The sequence below is a fragment of the Plectrocnemia conspersa genome, unplaced genomic scaffold (assembly GCF_051122295.1).
Source record: "Plectrocnemia conspersa isolate PC_06_02 unplaced genomic scaffold, ASM5112229v1 ptg000008l, whole genome shotgun sequence".
NCBI classification, from domain to species: Eukaryota; Metazoa; Arthropoda; class Insecta; order Trichoptera; family Polycentropodidae; genus Plectrocnemia; species Plectrocnemia conspersa.
The window spans coordinates 1,361,645-1,367,698 of record NW_028277172.1 but is presented as its reverse complement, the minus strand read 5'-3'; positions in this window follow the sequence as shown (position 1 = coordinate 1,367,698).

Sequence of the window (6,054 nt, the reverse complement as noted above, 5' to 3'; positions counted from 1 at the left end):
CGGGTCAAAATAATTGCAGAAAACATGATGTATTAATGCAACATTAATAGAAAAGAAAAGCCGTTACGACCAGTCTTAAAAATAATGGATCATATTTTTCGATGGGGGTGAATTTAAATGTCTGAATACATCGGTCAGAATATAGGCGACCAGAATAAATATCAGATGGTCAGAATTTATATTAATTGCTCGAAATTATTTCAACAGATGTTCAGAATCTTTTTTCAGTCAGAAATTATTAAACTATATTGATCACTATTTACAGTCCATATTTATATGATATAATCTGTATTTTAGCCTTAGGATCAGTTTTATGTTGACATATGGTCAGCAAAATAATACATGGACATTATCAAGGTGTTTTAGGGCCTATTTGTTTAGTAAGGCTAGCAACATTGTCAGATAGCAATACAACGAGCCAAGCGTGCTCTCTGTCGTCGCTCTATCGTTATTCCCGCTTCGTTCGTCGCTCAGAATACCTTCGCGTACTACATACAATTAAATAGATTTGTTGAGAGTAATTCATGGAGCGTTTATTGTTCCGACCGAAGCAAGCAAGCGAGATATTTCTAAATAAATTTATTTATTGCCTATTTATAAATATTATATTTTTTTAAGTTATTATAGACACAAGTTGTAAATTAATTAAATTGTATATAATTTACGCGTGTTGCGCATTAATATGTCGTTATACACACGTGTATCGAATTATATATTTACTATAAATATGAAGTAATTATTCAAATAAAGATAGAGTTAAGACAGAACTCAATCAGAGGCGCAAGAACTAGTCTATTATTGTTGGAGCATCCACGATTAACTGTTTCCTGACTTCCGCCACCACAGCGCCCCCTAGAGGGCGGGCGCTAAAGTGGTGGACCACCGACGTGATCTAAAATTATTATTTCGCTTTTTCCATGGGGGGGGGGGGGCAAAATTTGGCCAGTCAGTGTTCGTTTTTTTTTTAATAATTCGATTTCATTAAAATTCATTGTATTTCTTTAAATGACATGCATTTTTCTGACCAAATTCGAGGGGGGAAATGATGTCTATGGACACAATATTAAACAATGCTAGTGTATTCCTTAACAAAGTAAGTGTAGTAACTGACAGTAAAATGTAGGTCTCATTGGCCTCTTGAAAAGTAATTCTAGATTTCCGCGGTTTATCGCGGCCTTGAACATCTGGTGGTTTAATATTTAAAATGTTATCAAGACGGTTCTACATATTATAAATTATATTAGAAAAAAGGATGAGGCGCATTTTTGGTTAAATGGCTACGTCAACAAGCAAAATTATTGAGATGCCTTTACATCCACAAAAAGTCGCTGTTTGGTGTGCTTTATGGGCTGGTGGAATCATTAGTTCATGTTTCTTCAAAAATGATGCCGACCAGAATGTTACAGTCAATCCATGATTACTGACTTGATTCATTCCCCAATTGATTGGCATTAATTTGAAAGAGCTATGGTTTCAACAAGATGGCGCAACATGCCACACAGCGCGTGCAACAATCAATTTATTGAAAGAAACATTCGATGAGCACATAATTTCGCTTAATGGACCTGTGAATTGACCTCCAAGATCGTGTGATTTAACACCTTTGGAGTATTTTCTATGGGGATATGTAAAGTTGCTAGTCTACGCCGATAAACCAGAGACGATGGACGACTTGAAAGCCAACATTCACCGCGTTATTGCCGATATATGGCCTCAGCTGCTCCAAAAAATTGAGACTTCCAGATTGTGCTTTATTCGAGCAAGCCGCTGCGCTCATGTGCCCGAAATCATATTTAAACACTAATGGCATAAATTGATCTTTATAATAAAGCCAATAACATGGCCATAAAATGTGTTTTATTTCATTTTAATGTTCTATACCTAAAACACCTTTACAATCTATAATGTCGATTGTCTTGTCAATTTTTTTGAAGAAAAGAACAAATCGTACACACAACTCGAAGATAATGGTTACGGGATTTAATGCTTCTGACTGACACAATGGAACATATGCAAATTTTAAACTCAAAGAGGAAAAATATTTCTTAACTGGTTCAAACGATATTTAGCTTTCAGAAAAGACTGCAACTTTTCTGTTTAAAAATCTACTGATAAAAAATAAGGGTTAAAATAAGATCCCTTGAGATCAAAGATGAAATACTTGATGAATATCGAGGGAAGTTAATATAATTATCTGAATAATTTAGATCATACTATCTCATTCTTTATTAGTCCATTAGTAATGGATTAAATCAGCTATAAATTTCCGATTTCACAATTGGTGCTCCCTTAAATGGCAGCTGGGGAAATAGAATTAGTAGAAATTCAAGAAGAGCTCGCTTTGAAGATACATCACAAGGCATTTACATCTCCAAAAGAATTTTGAAAGCTTGTTCCACAATCAAAGTACCTCATCTTAAGAAAAACTACTCACCGACTTATTTTGATTTTCCGTATAGCCTATTTCTGTGAATCTTTGTACTCGTATATGAACTGATCAAATCAGAGCACCTTGCACTACTCATGAATCAACATTTTACGGATTTGCAACGCACAGCCCTATCAAACTACAAGCCAGATTTTAAATGCCTGACATAGCAAGTCCAAACAAACAAACAAATTCACTATTTAATTTAAAAAAAAGAATAAATAATACATTTTTTATTCGTTTGTTGTTAAAAATAGTACATCTATACAAATTATGTTCATGTAAATATAATTTAAAAAAAATTAAAATCATTGTTTTTGATTCCATCAAAAAAATTATTGCGACTGAGACTCCTATTGCGACTGAGAGGCTCGGCAACATATGACCCGCGGGTCACCAAGTGACCCATTTCAGTTCTGCAAATATTTTTTTTTAATGTGTTATAATGTCACGACTAGACCACATATATGGTTGTTAGGACCAAAAATATTCACTAACCGAATAGTCTTTTTTATAGTCACATTTTAATTATTTTGTCCCGCAGCCAAAAAAGGTTGCCGAGACCTACTATATGCTATTGCAAATGATTTCTGCAATTTAACGAAACTTTGCGGTTGCTCATTCCCTGGGGACGCATTTATTGTGTAGTGCCGTTCCGGTGGATTGGAGTCTCTTGGTGCTGCTCAGTCACTGGTCACTATCGATTGGAGAAGAACAAAATTCCTCATTTTATCGGTTTTCGTCGGTGTATGCTACGTTGTTTCTCGTTGTGTGAGCATCTAGCCAAACAATTCCATTGCTTGCCAGTGTTAGTGTTTTATTGATTGCGAGTGTTAGTATCTACTACAATTACATGACTCGTAATGTTAATAAAAACATTGTTTTAATACTATAAATCAAACATGTTGTGCAGCGATGTACAAACGCATGGGTTTGTACTTAATCCCACTTCTTGCACTTGACCTACATCTGGAACATCTCACATTGCCCATGCAGTGTGCCCTGAGTTGCTTTTTGGAGTGCACGCATGACGCATGTTATAATTTAAAGAAACTTGAATAAACAGAGGTTTACTTAACAATAAACATATTGAAGTGCTACCCAATTTTATTATCTTTAAAGTTAATCAGTTGCAATACCACTATGACCTAAAATTATACATATATAAAAATAATCTTCAATGTCTCAATTAATCATATATATGAAAATGATTACGACAGTTTTTTAAATGGGGCGTTATATGTTATCTTATATGCATAGATACTGCAATATTAATATCCTCCATATATTCAAAAGATAAAAAACGTGTATTTTAATTACTTTTTATTTTCCTCGTATTATTACACAATTAAAAAACAAAATATTAAAAAAAATGTACAGTAAAAATAGCCGTCTACATTTCCAAAAAAACACTACCTGTTTTATGTTTTACATACATAGTTTGTGTACGCAGGAGGGACAGGATATTTCAGGAGAGGGACAAGGTTAAGGGACACATCGCCATTATTATTTCCAAAAGTTTATACGAAACAAACGTCAATAAGATGTCAAACGTATATATTCGGGAAGATAATGATTTGTCTTTTACATTAATCCGTCGCGGATGAAACGACGGAAGTTTTTTTTTTATAGGAAACAGTAACAATGTAAAGTGGTCAAATCGAAGTTATTTTCACAGCGAAGACCAAGTGATTACGATAAACAACCAACCGTGTATACGTGAAAACTTTAGCGCATTTCATTTACAATAATACCTTTACAAATCTATGACACAGATAAAATTGTTATTCAATCGAATAAGACCTGCTCGATTGTATTACTTGTTTTATTATTTATTTATATAAATATATATACGTATCGTATATTATTAACTATACAGCACATTCAAATATGTAATAATCTAATATTTATATTTATATAAAAATGAGTTCTCAACCAGTTATGAAATTTCAACAAAACTGAAAGTGACATGTAATATATCAAAAACGTTCACTATTTTTTTTTATTATTTAACAAGCAATTACAGTAATAAGCCTTCAGTTAAATTTTTATAATAATCATATATAAAAATAAAATCAACAAAATGAAGATCAACTAATGAAGCGTACATATAATTATTTTATAACCATTTTAGCACATTAGTGCGAAACTATTTTTTTAAATTAATTAACTTAAATACCTTTGTATATTTATTAATAATAATACATTGCACAACTATGAGAGCATTAATTACAATTAAATATCCGCGTAATGCTCAAAAGTAATCAGAAACGTAATGTTGGTGCACTGCAGTTTTATACGAAAGGCTCTGCTAGGAACTGTGGAATACAGCACCCTAAAATATACATAATTTTTTCTTAAGCGCTATTTATTTACAGCAAAATAAATTATTAACTATCCTTTGTATATTTAATTAAATCCTTTGTTAATAATACATAGAAAAATCCGTTTTTTTTTCAAAGATATAATTTCTCAAATGATACCACTTAATATATTTAAGATTCAAATCATAGTGGAATTAAGCGGCACTTATGGTGCACCAACACACCGTAAAACACTAATTTCAACAATATCATTAAATCAATATTTTCAGTGCATAGTGCATTTGAGAAAAATAACAAATCATGTAACGAACATCAAAATTCAAAGGCTTTTTGTTATACACCTAATATCAGTTCCAATTTTGAGTATACACAAAACGTCTTAAGTGCAAAAAACGCCAGTCATAAAAATAAATTAAAAGAACGATCATAAGTTAGTATGTATATGTATAATAAATACTGTGTTATAAAGCCAAACGTAATACTTTAACAGCAAGATGATTAAAGTATACGAACCGTCTAATAATTTACATTTAATACTGACTTGGTTAATGAACACTTATATATTATACTGAATACTTGTGTGAAATTCGTTGGTTTATATTAAGAAAAAAAATACAAGTTAAATAAAAACAAAATAAGTCACGTTATATATTTACATAAGAATTGCAATAAATTCAATAAACGGCGTTAAAAATTGTGCTTCCCGCAAATGACAAACCTTTACGGTAAACATCGATACTGAGATCAATCGTTCTTAATTGTCAGTTAATAATATATTAACTTTGAATTAAACCAAATCCATATATGTATAAAAAAATAAATCAGGTAATGGGTCGACATTTATATATATAATAATGTATATATAAGCACATCAATATATTTACTAAATATATATGTATGTGTGTGTGTATATAATATGGAAGCAACAATTATATTTTTTTCATCAAAAATTTAAATCTAAGCAAAAACGAAAAAACAGTAAGTCTAATATTTGACATTGTACAATTTCTATAATGGCGACATCTGTTCTTACTCGTCTATATAGGTTGTTTTAATTTTTTATTTACACTAAAGAACGGAACGTTCATATTGGCTACTATAAACAAATACGTAATATTTACACGAACTTTTTTTAATGAAAACACCTCCCCCTTATTACATACATAATATGTTTGCAATTATTAAACTCCCTTAGCGTTTATAAGACATGTATTTTTTTATTTTTGCTTACACATTATTATCAAAAACTTTATACAAACATGTGACTAGAAAACCATGATTACGAAACATTACATAAAGATA